The following is a 21,402-nucleotide window of genomic DNA, read 5'->3' as shown; positions in this document are numbered from 1 at the left end:
ACAATTTTCTCTGTAAAACCAACAAATAAAAAACTTTGTATCCTTAACTGTGTTACCAATAATTTCACAAGATCACGTCAGGTTTTCTAGTAGATAACCTCAAAAAGTTTTCACAGACACCTAACGTCTTGGGGTAAAATGAAATTTTGATAATTCTTTTTGTATTGGAAAGCTGGTGCCTGCAGTGTGGTCCCATTTCAATTCAGTTCAGTTCTGGCAATAGAAACTATTACAAAAAACATAAAACCAAGTTTTGATCCATGGAAATCGGTTTTGTTTTTTGATAAAAATGATTATTTCACGGTAGGTACCTGAAATTGAACTATTTTCTATATTATTTACTTTCTCGTAAACAACTAAAGTGATTTTAAAGATATCGTAAAGAACTTTGTTGTAGCCAATATTCAAAATAAAACAGTAAAAGTATTTATAAATAATATATTTTGGATTAAACAAAAATTTTAAATGCTTGAAAATATTTACGAAAACTTTTCAAAAACGGTTTTTGATTTTTTTCTTTCTCAAAATTCTTTGTTATACAAAAATAAAAACAGCATACTTCGTTTAAGGGTCAAAACCTTTTATAAATTAAAACTTATAGCGGAAGTGGGGGCAAGACAGCCCGTTTAGTGTTTTAATTAAAATAAAGTCTTTATTCATTAAGTGAATTGTTTATTGTAGGAACTCTCATTATTATAATAAAAAATATTGAACAAATAATTAATAAGTTTTGAAAAATTTTGTTGGCAGAAAGACCGTTTCTTTTGTTTTAAATGCAGTCTATTTGCAAAAATAACACAATTATGCTATATTTTCATTAGTTCTCACTCCGGCATAAGCTTTGTGGTACCATTTGGTACACATTTTGCCCTTAATCCAACAATATTTTGGATTGGATCTAGAAAACAGTTGCAGGTAGAAGGTACAAATACAGTCTGCAAACAGAATCATCACTTACAGTATATTATTTAGCGCTGTCACTTAGATTTTTGGAAGATTTAACGTTTAATTTCTTTTTTCACTTTTATTAAGCTACCAGAGCTTTCAATTTCGCCTATGGGTGGTCTTGCCGCTGTCATATCATATCTGATCTTCTGGATTTTTTTTTTAATTTATCCTTATGACTACTCCTTTTGCAGAAAATGCTTTTGAATATTCACTTTCTATTATAAAAAGAGGAAAAGTTAAAAATTTTAATTTTTTCCAGTGTTAAAAATACAACTGACTCTTCACATGAACGATAATAATTTGATGAAAAATCACAAAATTTACCATAACTTTTCGGCTTCTCAATTGGCTAAAATACAGACGTGATCGGTCATACCAAAAGACACCTATTTTATATTACAAGTGTTGCCAATTTTACTTTTTTTTTCAAATAACAAAGTACAAAAAGGGTCTTGCTCCCAACTTCCCCTACATACCTACTTTGGATGCTTTTATGACAAAATGCACCATTTTGTTGCTAAGTCGCCGTACTATTATGAAATTTTTAACCGTTTTGAAAAATTATTTTTATTTGTCGATTGATTTAAAATAACTGCAAGTTCGTATAAAAACTTATGGAAGTCCGATCAGTCGTACGAGGAAGTTCTTAATAAAAAACAAAGTGATTATATAAAAGGTGCCATTAATTTTGCGAAGAAAGAAATCGTTTTTATCAAAAGATAGAAATTTTTAACAAAATTGTTGAAAAAAATTACTTTTTTGTTTCAATTGAAAAATGGCAAGGACAAGCACCTACTATTATTTTTTGTCCTTAAAATATCCACTCCAAATAACACTATAGCGTTATATAGATACTAAGTTCTATTGAAAGTTTTATTTTATTTTCTAATTTTTAAAGGGTAACTATCTGTATTTTTGCAAACTATATGGATTCCTTAAAATTCAAGTTTGAATGAATTGATTCGGCACCCCTAACTTCTGTTTTTTTTTTTTTTTTAAATTACTTTTTGACTTTTATATTTCACTAACACACAATTGTGCATAAACAATCGAATAACATTTTAAACATATACAGAAATTCTCAGTAAAAAAACCTAAACTAAAGGGTGCACCATCAAATCTTCGAAATTTTTTTTTTTTACCTTTAGCTGTAATTTAAAATTAATTTACTTCTTTCTCAACTGACATTCAAAATATTCACCTATGCACAAACAAAAATCAATTTAAATCTTATTTATAATTATAACCTTCAAGTTGAATTAACAACAACAAAAAAAAACCCTTGACATTAAAATCTCTTCAACGTTAATAACAAACCACAAAATTCCATTCAAATAAATACTTTATATCAATCTTTTGTTAATTATTATGCACACACAAACAAAGATAAATACAAGAAAAACAAAATTAAAGAAAAGTCAAAGAAAAAAAAATTCACCTTTAAACAACAAACTAGTTAAAATATAATTTTTCAAACCCTCATTATCCGTGTATTTAATTAACTTGGGCTATTTGTAACTTGGTTACCACTTTTCTCAGAATCAACAAAAAGAAAAGCTAACAGGGCGGCAGTAATCAATTCACATAGGACCTCTGAAAATCTTCAAATCCCACAGTCGTCTCCAAGGACATTCCTTTAATTTACAACCTGGGCAAAAGCATCCTCCCCTCCCCCGCATTCATATATTAGGGTGGTGTGCGTCTTAACCTATAATTTAGATACCTACAACATACCTCTCAAGAGGAATTATAATATTTTATAACCCATAACCATCCAAAATAAATAAACTTCTTCTACTTTTCTACTCCCACTGAAATGACCGTCCGAATCAACAGAGTGTGTAATAATAATTATTCCCAGACATGCCCGAGAGAGTAATAAAACGCTTCTTAATCTGAACAAAAGCAATTACTCAAAGTCGTCCTTAAAGATGAGTTAAATTTCTTTATTTTTTTTTTTTTTCTTTTGGAATTTTCATCCTTTTTATGTTCATTTTTTTTTTTTTTTCTTATTTTGTTTTGAGATGAGTTTTCTTTTGGGGGCAGAAAAAAAAATAAGAAAAAAAACCAAGGGATAAAATGAAAAATGTGTTAATTTACCATAATTTTTCCCACTGCGGGTGAACAACACAAAAATAAAACAAAAAAAAAAAAATACAAAAAAAAAACTGAAAAACTCAGCCTTGAGAATTAGCTTTTAATTTCACTGTTTGCAATGCGATTGTCGGCAAACACAAAAATTTTATGGAACTTATTCAAAGTTTCGGTTCAAGAGGAAATACAAAAAAAAAAAAAAAAAAAAAAAAAAAAAAAAATAAAGCTAAGGGCTGGTTGGGGGATGGTGTAAATAAAGAAAATTATAGTTTACAGAGTTTATGTATAAAACAACAGCAGCAAATAAGGACTCTCAACAGGACAAACAAAGTTGGAACTATTAATTAGAAATTAAGTTCGCTTACAGCATGTTAAAGGAGGTTGAGAGGACTGAATAAGGGACAACAGATGAGGGTGTGTGTGTGTGTGTGTGTTGTTGTCAGTTATAACTCCTACTTTGTTAAGGTCGAGGAGTGCCAATGGAAGGAATCAGGTTAAAATGATTCAAACACAAATCGGATGCCCCTTATAATACAACACACCAGCCAACGAACGAACGTTAAAATTGCGTATTTATTTAGTCCTTATTTTTTATGTTCATCTTCCCTAAGGGTTTATAGCAACTTGGTTTTTGAATTATTTAGTAATGGGGAAATATTAATGCTACAAGGCACGTTGATGATATACAAATTGTCCCTTAATTGAGGTAAGGATAACCGTATTTTATGTTTAATTTCAAGTTAAAGTATGTTTTCATTAGAATTGAAGCGAGGTGATTTGGTTTTTTTTTTTTTAGGTGGAGAATTTTTATTTGAACATTTAAAAATTTTTAAATTTCATAAAAAATATGGGGAATTATAGAAGAGCACCTCCAGGATAAATGAGTTAGGTATCCTTAAAAATCATGAGAGTAGGTAATAATCTCGTAAAATAGGTACCAAATCCTCGTGAGCCATTCCCTTAATTAACCCAAATTGAGAGTTATTACACTTTTCTGGTGAATCCAAATTTTATAATGTAAAAAAACTAGTTTCGAAAGCTTTCTTAATCCTTCATGGGTTAAGTCACAAAGGTATGATGGATTATACCTAACATGCATTTCTTCAGGGTTATTTATTTAAATTTCTTCACTTCTCTCAGAATTATATCAATAGATTTTCGCTGAATTCTGGTGAATTTTCATGGAAAAACAAATGTAACTTTTAATGATGCTAAATTTCCAAAACCGAATAAAAGTATTATTTCAGTAGGTATTATTTTTTTTGTATTTTTTTTCTAGCGAAACTTAGGCATAACAAGAATGAATGTATTAATGTATCCAGTTCCTTTGCCAAGTCATTTTGCTTTTCTTAGAAATTCATAAGGTATTCATTATTTCATCTGTACAAATATAACATATACAGGAAATTATTTTCATTCTGAGAATCCGTCATTATATTAGAAGCTGTTTATAAAGTAGACATTATATTTTTTATTTACCTTAAAGTAAGATGTCGAAAGCACATAAGACAAGAGTAGTCATCATAAGACAAGCAATCATTAGACAAGTCGTCATGGACAGCTTATTAAAAACAGCAACCAATAAAAAGTGTAAGTACTTTACCAAAAAAATAACATTCAAGTGAATTTAACTCAAAATTAATTTCCTATCAAACTTGTTGTGACTTTTCTGATGATGATTGAAAAAAATTTGTTTAAAAATTTAAACTAAATTGGGAATTCTAGCACAAAAAAGGTTAATAATTTATTCATAGTTGTAAGTGTTGTCATTTCATTAATATTAAATAAAAGAACTACTAGAGAATATATACATACCTATCTCCTTACTCATAGTAAAAAATGTTTGTATTTAGTCCTTCTATATAAGAATCCAATATCATTTTGCAGCTTTAAATAATCATATTCTCTACGCCTTTTTTTTTCAAACTCCTGAATCCAGTTCTGAGAATACAGTTTTACTATGTTGAAAAGTATATCAAAATAGAGATTTTCACCAATTTTTTGATGTGGGCACTTTGTGCATTTATAAACCAGAATTCCATCGTCACGGGTGGGACATTAAATGCAATGAATTTAATGTTGATGTTTCAAAATTCTTTTATTTGTAATTCTAACATTAGAAATAATAATAAGTTAATTATAATGTGCAATGAAAAATTATAATTATTTACTATCAACTGTCACGGGTGAGACAAAAGTAAGAAGTGATTTAGATAAAATTTGTATAATATCAGAGAATATATGACAATTTAATAAAAAATTGTATTTTGATTTTGTTAACAAAGAAGTGAAATGACATTCAATAATGATTATGCATCATTAACGTCACGGGAGGGATGCCTTTCTTTGTCACATGTGGGGTAGGTTTTTAAAGTCATGATGTGTGTATATTAAAATTTTTACTAATTTTTAATAAAAGAGATTTACAATTCGCAGTCACTCAAAATATGTAATTCGGAATTATTAAAATCATGGGACATGCAGTTGGACAGCCGCCATCCGGTTGGAAATGTTGAGAAATAATTTCCTATTTTTTTTTTTTTTTATTATTTGACTCCCTTCCTCTATCGTATTTAACGTCAAATTTGTATGATATTTATTTTTGTGTCTTATAGTTATAATTTTATATATGGGTTTCCATTATACTCGCGGATTGTCCTGGAAGACTTAGCAGTTGAAATAAAAATCCGCAAAAGTCGGAAAAAAACCTTTTAGGTTATTTATAGGCAAAAAACAATATCTTAAGTGAATTTGAGCTCCAAAAAAGTATGCAATCTTATTTCTTTTTTTAAGATTCATTTTTAGAAAAATAAATTTCAAAATAGTTAGAGCTTGTTAAAAAAAAAAAATTAAATAAAGTTGGTATGCCAGGTTGAAATGAAGTAGTTGTTAATCAACACCCAAAACCAAATATGTAAATTTTAAAAATTTTGATTTATATTCAAGGAAAAATTTTGCCTAAAAGAAATCAGTTATTTGGGAGATAGTCATAAATTAAAAAAAAAAAAAACATTACATGGCAGTTACCGTAAGTTTTTTGAAAAAAAAAAACTTTTTTTCATTTTATGATAGACCTTGTCTAAAATCTTGAATTTATTCAAAATAGAAACTTTGTTTCAAATTAAAAAAGTGCTGAAAGCTTTGAAATTTCCCTTTTATCATCTATTGAAAATGAAGAATATATTTTGTGAGTCCAAAATACCATGAACTTTGAGTTTACAACATATTTTTCTATAGAAAAATTGCAGTTCAAGTAAACAATACATTTTTTTTGTTAATTGAATGGTTTTTCTGAGATGGTCGAAAGTAAAAAAAGTGTGTAAAATTGAGTCTAGTACCAACCTCTTAACTAATTAACAATGGACTCTTTGAATTTTGTTTTAAAAAAAAACAAAATTATTGATTAATACTAATTAACATCGGTCATCCCAAAAACCTGTTAAGACTTAAAGGTACTACAAAATATCTGTTTGTTGCTTGAGCTTCCATGTGATTAAACGAATGCTAATAGACTAAAAGTTTTATAAGTATCTTTGACATTTTTATAACCAACCTCAAATGCCTAAAAAAATATATATTGTGCGTTTTACATGACCGCAAGTGAATATATCTATGTAGGTGTGACACACTTGTTTACATTATTTAATTTTCTATTCCTTCATACAGTAGTTTGGGTTCAACTTTTTAATAATAATGACCTTTAAAAATGTACTCAAAAAAAAAAAAAATCTTCCATTAACCTTTCATTATTATCTATTGGCCTACCCACACACACATTAACAATGAAGAGTCCTTTACCTTTTCATGTCATCAAACATAAATTATATATATTAAATTTACTTTTACATATTGTGTCCTTTTGTCCTCAAATGTCTGACAGTTTTGTTCAGTTTTCTTTTTTTTTCTAAAAATTTTTCAATATTTCACAATTTATGTAATACCATTTTCAGTTCTTGAGATGAACATCAACAACAACAAAAAAAAAAATAATCGACAATTTGAACATAAAAATCATATATATTTCTACTACTTACAAGGACCTTCCTTGTTCAAGCATATTTTTTTGTAAGGCTTAATAAATTGACCTTTTTTCTATACCTTTTTATTAACATGACAAAAAAAAAAGATGAAAAATATTTAAAGCTTTAAGAGGCTCGTGAATGTCCTTTCGACATTGTACTTACTACATTTAAGTAGGATAAATAATAATAAGGACTTCATTATGCAAAACAAAACAAAGTTATTTGTCGAAAAATTAATATATTTCCCACGAACAACAAGAAAACAGTACGCTTTGGTAATCCTCAGCAGAATGACAGAGAGAGAGATTTTCCCTTGTCGATATACATATTACGTCTTAACCCCATCTCTTTGTGCCTGTAGCTTTCCCCACAGGAAGAAACTCTACTGTGCCATGTTTCAAAGGAAAATAGGAAAACATCTTTTGGGTTAAAATTCAGGTGAAATTTGTTTTAAACATTTGCTTCTTCTTCTTCATCTATTTGGTAGTTTGAGTGGTGGCGGATTAAAGTAGATGTTCTTTATAGCCTAACAACCGTTATGTTAATATCTTTCCTAGTTAGCATATTCAATAAGAACTCGACTGATGATAATAATAATAACGATGGTGGCAGGCGTTGTTGCAAGGCTTAAAAACCCCCCCAAATTGAACAATGTTTACCATCAAAGCTCAACGCTTTGCATTAAATATAATTATAGTAGAATTATTACAAAACACAATGTCGAACAATCTCATATTCTCTCTCTATCTATCTCTCTTGCTGAGAGTGTTTTTGGTATTTCTGACAAATCCTCTATGGAATACACACATTCCATAAACATTATACTAAGCCGCACAAGTGCGTTGTATAATAGTTTCATACTCCTATGGAATTAAGTACCTAGGTCTTAGGGTAATAAATTATTATGCGGTTTCGGCGGTTGGTTAAAGTATATGCATAGGCACTTGTATAAATTAAGGGGTTAATTCTTAGTATCTTAATACTAATTGCTATCTTATGTAACTATATACCTAGACCTACTCTTATAAATAAATAGGTGAGCATTAAGCAACCACCTATATATGAATTTTCAAGGATCTTTTAATTTTGGGAGTCAACTTTGATGGTCAATTTGGTATTGTTGTTGAGAATTTAAAATTAACCTAGCATTTAAGTTTAAGTACTTTTTTTTAAACCAGACATTAATAACGATACATAAAAACAAAATAATTTAAAAAAAAAAAATAAATAACCGGAAAGCGCATTAGACAATTTTTTTTTTACTTACCTACAAGCCCGTACTTGCGCTTGTATAGCAAAAGTTACTCTAATTTTAAAGCTTTTTATTCAACAAAATTAGGGAAAATTTAAAATTTGAAATTTTTGAGGAATTTTATAAGTTCCTCGTGAAAAAAAATCTGTTTTTATAATTGACTAAACACCGTTTTAAATGATCTTTTACACAAAATTAAGTATGACATTTGATTTCGTGTATAAAAAAGAATTTTCTGAAAAAAAAATGGAAAAGCTTTAGTAGTTTTTTAAAAAAATAATATTTTTCTTAATTTTTCAACAAAAAAAAGTTGGTAGGTATGCCATTTTGAAGAAATAATTAATTTAAACATAAAAACGAAATTTCAAAATGTTTCACCTACCCATTTTCCAAAAATTGTGTTTTTCAAAAAAAAAAAAAAAAATCCGAAAATGTGGTTTTTAAAAATTTTAATATTACCCTTACCTGAACGATTTTGTATAAAAATCGGCTTAATGTTAAACGAGATATTTAGAAACCAAAAAAACATTCTATGGCAGGTACCTACACCGAAAAAAAAAACCAATATCAATTTAACATTTTTAAAATATCAAATTAACATTTCTTAAATATCAGCCAAAAATGCTCTATAAAATGTGTTTAATGATATTTAAAATGTTAAAACAACATTTTTATTATCAGGATGATATTTAAATGTCACATTTTGGAATTTTTTTTTGATATTTTATTATCATTTTTTCATATCAATTTCTCATTCCAAATTGTTGAAAAATATTATATAAAAAATTCTTAATGTGTACTAATTTAAAGGCGCGTTGTGTTTTTTCGAAGTAAAATGTATGATTTACTGATAAAATTTGATCGGCACTAAGATTTTACTTCACATAGTTTGGGAGAAAATAACAAAACAATTATATCACCTATAATAGAAAAAATAATATGATCATTATTTTGTAAAGAATATTCCCTTTCAGTAATGTTTTGAAAAAAGAAAGAAAATTCTTTTAATAATAAAAATAATAAAAAAGAAAAAGAAAGAAATAGGTTTCATTATAATAAACTAAAACGTAAAATCTAGTCAACATTGATATTTTAATTGTCAAAGTGAAATTTTCACTGTCCACTTAAACGTAAAAAAATGTCAAAATGATATTTTAATTGTCAAAGTGAAATTTTCACCATCCCATCTGAAATTAAAAAATGTGAAAATGATATGATAAAATATCAAAATTGATATTTTAATTGTTGGACGACTTTTGTCACTGAAAAATGTTAATTTGATAGCTGTTATTATCAATTTTTTTTTTCGGTGTACCGTTAATAACGGTAAAAAAAATATTTTTTTTATTTCAAAAGTTGGCTCTTATGTGTTCTACACACAAAAATTTTATTCAAAATCGTTAGAGCCGGTTTTGAAAAAAATTAACTTTTCTATCTAATTACCAAGTTTTGAAGAAAATCACTTCACTCGTTTAGGCTGTAGCTCGAGGTATATACAGACAGACAGAATTGCCCTACCCACTTTTTAGGCATTCTTCATCATTGTAATGTCATGTAAAATTTTTATCTCGAGTTCGATTTTTTTGCGGAATCCTAAACTTGCCTTATAGTACCTATATCGCAAGTAAAAATGAGTAAAAAAAAATGAAAAATTCATTTTTCAAGAAAAAAACAGCATCTTAATAGATTCGAGCTCAAAAAAAGTATGTGCAAATTTGGGATGTCATTTTTAAGAAATTTGTGTGATCATGATCTAAAACAAAAATCCTAATAAATTCATTAACGACTGATTTCTTGATATAGTTCCGGTTAACAAAACTGAGTTATGAGTCTTGTAAGATTATCTAGAGGCGAAAATAAAATTTTATAACTATCGGTTACTGCCACCGCCATATATATTTTTAAAAACCGCGGTCTAACAATTTTAATCAAAATTTGTGTCTGTACTGTCGCAAATTAAGTACCTGGCTTTCAAAGATAAAAAAAACAAAAATTACCTTATTAACGGCACCTGTCAAATGACCTATTTTTAATTTCTTACTTTCTCGATAAACCGCATTCAACCAATTTTAACGGTTGAATTTTAGATAGTAATAAGATTTAAAGTTATCAAAATTTTCGAAAATCACACAAAACAAACATTTTTTTATTAAATGTTTCAAAACGGGTCCATAAAATTTTTAAAACTTTGTTTTGTTCTTATTATCCTATGCATTTTTTTTTGTCATACTCTTAATTTTATTTTTTTTAAATTAAATTAATATTAGTTAACGTTTTTCAAACAAAACTTCTTTTCATTCTTAGTATTTTATTCTTTAAAAAGACACCTTAGACGCCGACACCTAAGTAAAGGTTCTTTTACCTACTTGGTTTTGATTTTAAAAACGCAATGTGATCAAATTTGTTAAGATAATTTGATTAAATATTCTCTAATCTTGTTAGAAATAGAAACCCTTGGTGATATTATTTGAGACCTCATGTAAGAGGTATAAACTGTTTAAAAATTTTTACGCAATTCTAAAAATAAACCATACTAATAATAAAACAAACAAACGAAAATCATAAAACAAAGGTATTTAATAATGGTCCCACCTCATTATAAACATAAGAGTAAAATATTATTTTGACATTTTTTTTTTTAAGTTTAAGTGGATAGTGAAAATTTCACTTTGACTATTAAAATATCAATGTTGACTAGTAGGCTATTGATTATGTCATTTAGAAAGGAACTAAGACGTTCACGGGTTTTTATTGCAGGAATCGTTCAATGGGTTATAAAAGAACATAAAACCGCAGAGTGCTATTAAATGAGAGGGTGGAAACTGAAGATAGGGGTGTAAAAGCCCCCTTTTTGGTTTTTTCAATATATCTCGTAAACCGAGCAAAATTTTAGTATATTGCTCTCAAAACTTTTTGTAGAGAATTGAATTTCCTATTAGAATAATGTTTTTTAAAAATTGAAAAAAAAAATTTCCATACCAAAATAGTCGAAACCATTATAAAAAAAATATCAAAAAAATCGATTTTTTGAGTTTTTTTGCTTTTTTGGTTGTACATTTTTTTTGGGTTGAGATAGACATAAACATTGCTCCAAAGAAAAAAAGAAAATTAAATTTCCTTCAAAACCCTGTACTCAATAAATTTTTTCATTGAAAATTAACCGAAGTATGGCCATTTTAATCTATCTTTTTTTCGCATTTTTAGTTTTACTCAAGTAAAACAGAAACATTTGAGGGGAAAGTACGATAACTTAAGCACCAAGAACTGATAATGAGATTTTGTAGAGAGGTTAAATACAATCATTGTTTACTATGGGAGGGGGGGTCTATGTCCCCCCTTTTGGCGGGAGGGGCAATTTTCTAAAAAAAAATACTTAAAATAAAAAAAAATTATTAAAAAACAACGGCAACACTCACAGTTTTGATTGATACTTTTTTCAAAAGCTAGAATTATAAACTTAATATTAATTTTAAAATGAAGTTATTTTAATCAATTGTTTTTGAAATACCCGATTTCAAAGTCAAAACTTGTGAAAAAAAAGTTTAAAAAGCACATTGAGTACAATTTTCACAAAGACTGTGGACTTCAATACGAAATTGATCGACAAAGTAAACTGCCTTAATTGATTTCTTATCAAATCATGAAAATCATAATGTTCTTATGCCTTCTACTTTTTGAGAAAATTGAAAAATAGACAAAATACTTTCATTATTGGAATCACTCGTTTATTTCAAAAACAACTGATTAAAATAACTTCATTTTAAAATTAATATTAAGTTTATAATTCCAGGCTTTGAAAAAAGTATCAATCAAAACTGTGAGTGTTGCCGTTGTTTTTTTAATAATTTTTTTTTATTTTAAGTATTTTTTTTAGAAAATTGCCCCTCCCGCCAAAAGGGGGGACATAGACCCCCCCTCCCATAGTAAACAATGATTGTATTTAACCCCTCTACAAAATCTCATTATCAGTTCTTGGTGCTTAAGTTATCGTACTTTCCCCTCAAATGTTTCTGTTTTACTTGAGTAAAACTAAAAATGCGAAAAAAAGATAGATTAAAATGGCCATACTTCGGTTAATTTTCAATGAAAAAATTTAGTGAGTACAGGGTTTTAAAGGAAATTTAATTTTCTTTTTTTCTTTGGAGCAATGTTTATGTCTATCTCAACCCAAAAAAAATGTACAACCAAAAAAGCAAAAAAACTCAAAAAATCGATTTTTTTGATATTTTTTTTATAATGGTTTCGACTATTTTGGTATGGAAATTTTTTTTTTCAATTTTTAAAAAACATTATTCTAATAGGAAATTCAATTCTCTACAAAAAGTTTTGAGAGCAATATACTAAAATTTTGCTCGGTTTACGAGATATATTGAAAAAACCAAAAAGGGGGCTTTTACACCCCTATCTTCAGTTTCCACCCTCTCATTTAATAGCACTCTGCGGTTTTATGTTCTTTTATAACCCATTGAACGATTCCTGCAATAAAAACCCGTGAACGTCTTAGTTCCTTATTGCCCTGTTTTTTTCGACATAATCAATAGCCTATAGATTTTACGTTTTACTTTATTATAATAAAACCTATTTCTTTCTTTCTTTATTTCCTTTGCTTTTTTATTATTTTTATTATTTTAAGAATTTTCTTTCTTTTTTGAAAACATTACTGAAAGGGAATACTCTTTACAACATAGTGGTGATATTATTTTTTCTATTATAGGTGATATAATTGTTTTGTTATTTTCTACCAAACTATGTGAAGTAAAATCTAAGTGCCGATCAAATTTTCTCAGTAAATCATACATTTTACTTCGAAAAAACACAAAGCGCCTTAAAATTAGTACACATTAAGAATTTTTTATTTAATATTTTTCAATAATTTGGAATGAAAAATTGATATGAAAAAATGATAATAAAATATCAAAAAAAATTTCCAAAATGTGACATTTAAGTATCATACTGATAATAAAAATGTTGTTTTAACATTTTAAATATCATAAAACACATTTTATAGAGCATTTTTGGCTGATATTTAAAAAATGCTAATTTGATATTTAGAAAATGTAAAATTGATATTGGTTTTTTTCGGTGTAGGTAGACTATGTAACTGCACTGCTAGATGTTGTTTCATTGCGCAATGATAAAACTCAGTATCATAAGTTTGATGAACCTGTTTTCAAAAAAATGATTTTTCAAATTAATTTGATTTTTTTAAATCCAAAACTGTGTTTTGCTTTTTTTTTATTTTGCGGCACAAATATATCATATCTGAAAGGGTACTTACCTACCTACATAAAATAAAATGAAACTAACATTTTTTTCAGTAGGGAATCTCACAAAACTCACAATTACAAAGTTAGAAAAATCACTTTAGTAGTGTAGGCTGATTTTTGATTTTTTTTTATGAACCCTAGACTTTATCTATAGCACGTATAAATGTCTCAAGCAAACAAGGTTATTTTACAATTTTTTGAAAATTAAAGTTCTATAGAGTATATAAAAATATGTCTGATTTAAGCACGATGAGTATGGGGACTTTTTACGAGTCGATTTTTGCCGTGCGGATTTTGCCGTCACGTAAGTCGTAAGCGACTAAAGTGACAATCCCTATAGAAAAATCCTAGTCGCACGAAATATCGTGCGACTAAAATCGACTCGTTAAAAGTGGGTCATATACAAATTATATGTTTTTCTAAATTTGTTTAGCCAAGCATTGATTACGTTAGGATTTCCAACAAAAATCGCACTTGTAAAATAACCTAACATAATCCTAGATAATATATCATGATTCACTAAAAAAAAACTTCATAATTAGATGTTTTGGGTGTTGAAATGAGATTTATATTTTGGGTCGGTACTTTTCACATCGTCAGTTAAGAAACGCTTATTTTTCTCAATAACACAGTAGTCGTGTACAACTAGTAATGCTATTAATTAAAAATTTAATTTAATTTAAAATTATATTTTTTGGTTTAAAGTAAAATTTTAATAAATTAATACTACTTACTTAACTTACTTTTTATAAAAATTTATAAGTCTGAAAATTTCGATTAAGTTAGTATAATATTCATTTTCGGTGAAAGTGCTAGAGGGTCAAGTTTAGTTACACTTAATATGCACCTAACGATGTTATCAAAAAATGCTCTACTAACATAAGGGATATCTACGAAATCTCAGCCACCTTACCTTGTTTGAACAGATTTGTGAGAGCATAATTGTTATGTTTACCTACACAAAAATCATTTTTATACTTTTCCTGATCAATATTCTTGTCTAATTTTACTTGAAAAAATTTAAGTTTCACCATACCAATAAGTTTGAATAATACCTACCTAATATTTATTTTTAGTTTCATGAATTTAATAACGGAAGCGGTATATAAAGGTATTGCTTAAATTCCTTACGAACAAATCAAGAATTTATTTAAATTTTAAATCTTTGACATTAAATCGATATTTTATATTTTCGTTTCTACCCATTTTAATATTTTAAAAAATCAGCAACCAAAAAAAGAAAAAAAGTCCCTCCTAAAGGATCTTGCCTTACGCATGCAAATACCTACACCTTGAACTTAGGTAATTAAAATTCCTTCGACCTTCTTTTCATATAATTTTTCATAAAAAAAATATATTCAAATCAAAACAACATCAAAGTCAAAAGGCCAACCAACAACCAAAAACAACTCGTCGAAAACATAAATTAGTTTTCATTTGAATTTTCTCCTTTTCCATTACCACCTTTTTAAACATCAAAAATCCTTCCCCCCCCCCCCCCCCCCCTAAAAAATCGCTGTTTAAGACATATTTTGACATGACCAAGTTTATTTTCATTATTTCATAAACAGAAGTAAAGTATGTATGTAGAATGTAGATGTACCTATCCTAATTTGGGGAATGAAAATATTATATTTAATTGGCAGGTAACCCTTTTAAGAAATAGCAAAAAAAAAAAAATCCTAAATTAATTAGACAATTTACTCTCGTATTAACTTACCTTATAAAAAGAAACACTTCAACTTCCCAAGTATGTGTTCTACTTTATTTGTTGTCAATAACTCAACAACAACAAATACAAAAAAAAAATTAAAGTAGGTAAACTCAATCGGCAGTATTGTTGTTGTTGCAAGTTGTTCTTGTTGAGGTAAGATAATCCTTAATCCTTGATGTAGTTCGTTTAAAAATAAAAAACAAATTCAATACACTTTTTTTTTGTATATAATCCAAACTATGTGTAGTACCAATTAATTTTTTTTTATTTATTTATTTATTTCACACTTTTTTTCCTCTCTACTCTTTTTTTTTACTCTTTTCTGTAGAACAATTTATATGTAGATATACACTGTATGGGGATTAACCTGGTTTTTTTTTCTGTTGTTGTTGTGAAAGTAAAAGCCCACCACTGCACTTGAGTGCAATCAATCGAAAGGACTCTCAAAACATACCAAACAAAACACACAGTAAAAAAAAAAAGTAAAATACGTATCAAGTTAAAACACACGTGAAAAAGGTTAAATTCAAAATCAACCGCACTCTTTGACTCTAAATTAAAAGGCTGCGTTTTTTTTTTTTCTTTGTTTTATATGCAAAAAAGGACCTTTCCCGGATTGTGCAAAAAAGATTCACTCTTATCAGTATTCACTCTGTGGCGCAACTTAATGCGAGACCGCACAAATCCCCATCATCATAATATTGAAATCATCTTGAGTCCTTGATAGATAAACAGAAATCCATTAGGTGGCGCATATTCAATGAGAGTGAACAACCATCAGCAGTAACAACAACATCCAGAATTCACACACAAAACACTAAGCGATAGAACCCGAAAGGACGACAAAAAAAAAAGAAGATCAAAACGTAGAAAAAAGTACACGAGATATAGGATACCGAACGGAATAAAGGATATGACAACGAAAAGCGCTAGTTTGTATTTTTTTTAGCCTTGCTAACACACAAAATGCACCTCTATACCAAAAAGGAACCTGCTGGAACACAAAATCGCAGTGATGCAAAGCAGGGTGCTATTACTTGAAGCAACAGAGGACACTAAATTGCACCATGGAATAAACCACCACCACTCAATAAGGTTATTTAAGCTTAATCCTATTTAGGGGGCACACACAATGTGGCTGGTTTTAGGGTTTTAATGGATTCAGAGGGGATTTTGTTTTTTTTTGAATTTATTTGCTCCACATGCAATTTACTTTTTTTTTTTTGTTCTAATTCAAAAACAGTTGATTTCTTATTCAAATCCTTTTTAAGGACATTTTCACCTAATCCTTTTTTTAATGGTTTGTTTTTTTTTTTTTTTTTTGTTAAATTTATCGATGATTTATCGAAAAAGAAAAAAAAAATCCTTTTTTTTAAATTTTGAACACCCCGTATGTCTATGATATCTTTATGTGTTAAACAGAGTGGGTCGGGAAAACGCGTCGATTATGCCGGAAAGTCTGTTTTCAACTAAACACTGATAGGAAAAAATAACCCCGACAATGTCGACATTTTTTCTATCTACTTGCAGTTTGGGCGAATTGAGGGGGTGTTCCCAAAACAATAACAAAAAAAAAAAAGAAAAAAAAAAAATATATTCAACAAAATTGAAAAGTAAAAACAACCACACCAAAGAGGTGAGGTGAAAAATGGAAAAACCTTCCATTTAGTAGTAGAAGAGAACTTGATGAGGCGAAATATAAATTTTTTCGCTTTGTGTTGTGTGATATGGTGGTGGATGACGATGATGGCGAAAAGGAAAACCTTTCGCTTGAATTTGTGTACAGAAAAAAAGGGGAATATTGTGAAACTCACCACACTAAGTGGAAAATCCATCCCCTTTTTTGGGTTCAACATTGAAGGGGAAATTGAAAACTCCGAATGTTTCAAATTGAATATTATTATTTGTTGCTACAGATTTTTTCAACTTACCCTTATTAAATAACCACCCCAAATACAATCTAAGGCAAATAGAGAGAGAGAAGTCTTTAAAAAAAGTTTCAGAAAATAATAATGAAAATTGTTGGATTGTGCAGCAATCAAAAAGTACTCATTGCACATTTATGGTTCATGGAGGAAGGTTGTGGTGGTTGATTTTTTTTTTTTTTTTTTTGCTCCTGAAATACTTTATTTTATTTTTATTAGTATTGGCAGGGATATGATGATAAGGACTTTTTGGTGGGATTTTTTTTTTCTTTTTATTTATTTGGTTTGGTTTGTTGGAATTCGATGAGGTCAATAAAAGTGTAATAAATCTTAGTTGTTGTGGTGGTGGTTGGTTGAAGCAGGTGACTAAGTGGGGTTGTATAAGATAGAGTGTGGTTGATGTGACCTGATGATAGTATATGAAGAGTATGTTTTTGTTGGTAGAACAATAAATTTAAGGACTCTCATCTTGGCAATGAAAAGCAGATGACTAGGTTATACATATGTATATTAAATAAATCTAATTCTGAGAAAACATAGAAATTTAAATAGTTAATCAAATCATACATACACACATGATATTGGAGGTCTTAGAGTTCGTTAAAGGTTCTAAAAAGTTAATTACATTTAAAAACATTAGAGTTTGGGATCTTAATGAATATGAATTCAATCAAAACTACAAAACTCAAAATGTTTTTTTTTTCTGCGAAAAAGTTTGTCAAAAGTCGTGGTTTTTTACTATTTCTGTCAAAAAATTGAAAAAAGTTAAATAAAAAGTTGAAGATATTGAAAAGATCTACAACTTTTACTCAAACCATTTTTTTTTATTTAACCTCACAAATATTGAGAAAAATACAAAATATGATATTTTATTTTTTTATCTTTTACAAAAATTATTAAATTTTGACAAAACTTGGTCAAAAATTACTTTGTTATGTTTGTTATCTATTTTAAATGTTTTTTTTTTTTTGAAAAATATTAATTTTTGTATTTTTCAATCAAAAAAGTTACCGACAAAATTTTTGATTTTTGAAAAGTTTGGAATGTAGTTACTTAGATTAAAACCTTTTATTTAAGACTGTGTAGAAAAGCTACACTTTTATTTCAGAAAATATTAAAAAAAAAAAAATTGAGAATAAAAAAACAAAAAACATTTTTTTAGATCAATAGATTTCGTAAATGACAGTAATATTGACGAGAAATATTTTTCCCTAGAAACTAAATTAAACTTTTCTAATGGCCTTTAACCTTCTTAATATTAATCTAGTATTAGAATGGCTCTAACGTGACAAGTTTTCGAGATACCGAATTTTGAACTTTGAACTTTCTGTGATGTCGCGGCATGAAAATATCTAAAAATTGTGATGTACCTGATAGAATTTTTCTGACTTTGGATTCGAGCTCAGCACATAAAAATTAAAAAAACAAAAAAAATTAACACAATCGCTTTATCTGTGTGGAAGAGTAACTAGGTTGCTTCTTTAAAGTTTCTAAAAGTATTTATGCAAGGTACATTTTTAGCGATAATGTTCTCCGAATTAACTTTTTGGATTAACTTAATGGAGTAGACATTCTATGTTTGTTTGAATCTTATCACTTTGCATCGGTTGTTTGAATGAATTTTTTAATTGACAGGGAAATTCATTAAACAGCAAATGAAAATGCTGCTATTGGGAGAAGCTATGATGAAAAACAGCATGTTCTTAGAATATTCCAAAGAAACATCCCTCAAATTTTCTTTATCTAATTAAGTACCTGCTATTAAATTAATTTTTGTTTTCTTTTGGCATAGTACACAAATCGAGCTTAATTATAGCTCCCATACAAAATTATTTCCAAAATTAAGCAGTAGTGCTTAAATTTATTTAATGAATTTCTGCATATTTTGTAGATAGCTACCTATCACAATTTAGCGCACGGAAAAAATTGAAAACAAAAAAAATTAAAAACAAAATCGGTTGTATGGCAGTTTGATTTTTGTTGCGATTCCAAAATTTTCCTATGGTTAAGAGGAAGTAATAAATCTTAATACAATCAAAACCGGTTATAACGAACTTAATGGGACTAAAAAATTTGTTCCTAAAATCCGCTACGTCGTTTTAACCGATTGCTACTCATTGATTGAGCCTCTTGTGGGACTTAACCGATACTTTGTTAAAAGTGATGTCTGAAAAGAAGGAAATATAAGTTCCAGTTGGGAGCCTGTACCTACTTTATGGAGAATGGTCGACAATATTTTGTTCGGAGGGGGTTCAAAAGAGCCATTTGAAGGAAGGTTTTTTTTTTAAATAGAAATATATATATGGTATGGAAATATAAGTTAATTAAAATTTCGTTTTTTTAAGTGGCCAAAATTTGTGGTTGTCTATAAAGCCGGTTTACGGGCGATGATTTTACGTAATAACGTCATAAAAAAACAGGTTGTGTGCTTTTGTTAAAAAAAAAGTGATCTAATATGTAAATGATCTAATATAAAATATTTTGAACTAAATCAATTTTCATAAAAAAAAAACAAGAAAATCAATCTTCTTTTTTTTCAATTAACTTAGTACCTTTTTTTAAATGACAACCTAAAATAAATTTTATATGACGCTTCAATCATATAATCTACGATGCCTACAAAAAAGCTAGAATTTTTTAAAGTCAACCATGTCAAAATTTCAAACTGAGAACTGGTCGATTTAAAAAAAAATTCAACTTTCTACAACGTCTCGTTTAGAAAATAGCCACTTTTTTGCAATATTGTTTTACCCCTATTTACCCTATTAAATGATGGAATTTTTAAAAATTCATCATTATTATTCAACTTTAGGTTATTATCTTTCAAATAAGCTATATAGAAAATTTTGGTATCTCGAATAGTTTATTTTTAATTTTTAATTGAAATTTTTGCCGCACTGCTAAAAATTTCAGGTGGAACGGGAGAAAATCACTTTTTCGTGATTTATTTGTTGATTTCAAGTAAATTAAAGTAAAATATCAGTGAAATAAAATTGCAACACACTTTTGCCTGTACTTGCCTCCTTATTAAAAAGGGACTGTTTTGTCTATTTTGGGTTTGTTTTCTATACCTAAACAAGGTTTCATAAACCGAAATATAAAATAAATATTTCAATTGAAATAGTAGTTAAAAACATAAACGAAACATTATTTTTCAAAACCATTGATAACCTTCCAAGTTCAAACATCACAACATCCGCTTTTAACTTGGCAGCTTTTTATCTATCCTTTTTCATTCATTCACCCAAAGGAAATTATTGAAATCCATGCTAAAAAGATTTACCACTGTAAAGCAATAATAAATTTCAAATAAATCATTCGGTTCACTGAAAGAGTAATGATTTGTTTTTTTTTTTTTTTTTTTTTTTTTTTATAAATCCAAACACCCGTATTGTAATCAATCTTCTTAGAAAGCATTGTTATTTTAAAGCGTAAAATAGCCAATAATCTTCAAAAAAAAAAGAACAAAAAAGCTGCATCCATCCAACAAACAAAAAGTTGATTCAATCATCGACCTAAATTCGAAAATCTCAAAAATAACGACCCCAATCAAATGTTTTTTTTTTTTTTTATTCATTTTCAGTAACAAAAATGTTGAAAGAGTAACAAAAGAATATAGAATTTCAAGGGCATTTTTCTATTCAAGTTATATAACCTTCCAATTTCCGCACTTTTTCTTTGAGTCCTTTAGTCCTGCCAATCGTAGTAAGAAATTCACAAAGAAAAATATGAAAAATTATTATCATCTCTAGCCCATTCGTAGATCGTAGCTACCAAACACTCTATTGATGATGCCTGTATACATCCATTTTTAGGATATAAAGGATTTAATTTTCGTCTGGCTTAGCAGGAAAATTGAATATTCTATATCTCAATTCTCACCCAAACTGTCGTCGTCGTTCGGGTCTCTGAAAATATGAATCTGAAACTCTAAAACCTATTTTATAAGCTTGCACCGTTGAACACATTATACAGAGGCAACTTCCTTCACTCGTCCTTGGTCCTTGGTCCTTTTTGAGTTAAAATGCAACCTTCTTCGAAATACCAAAGGATTGTGAATTTTCATCACTGTCCTTTCCTAATCACTGATGTACCAAGCTCGATTCCCAGAGTCGTCCTTCCAGAGTGGATTTATTTGTGAGAATAAAACGATATGCATTTGTATGTGTCTGGGGTCTAT

The 21,402-nt window shown here is 28.2% G+C and overlaps 1 protein-coding gene across 1 annotated transcript in view; it reads right to left on the bottom strand.

The window, feature by feature from the left end:
- LOC129916967 (neurotrimin) overlaps nucleotides 1-16,753 on the bottom strand; it is a 273,699-nt gene extending 256,946 nt beyond the window's left edge. Inside the window, exon 1 of the mRNA XM_055997237.1 lies at nucleotides 15,304-16,753. The gene's annotated coding sequence lies outside the window, so the exon portion shown is untranslated. The remainder of the gene's footprint in view (nucleotides 1-15,303) is intronic.
- Between the last annotated feature and the right edge of the window lie 4,649 nt (nucleotides 16,754-21,402).

Source organism: Episyrphus balteatus, chromosome 3 (assembly GCF_945859705.1).
Source record: "Episyrphus balteatus chromosome 3, idEpiBalt1.1, whole genome shotgun sequence".
NCBI lineage: Eukaryota > Metazoa > Arthropoda > Insecta > Diptera > Syrphidae > Episyrphus > Episyrphus balteatus.
Note: the sequence above shows the minus strand (reverse complement) of the source record. Positions and strands in the feature narration are given on the sequence as shown.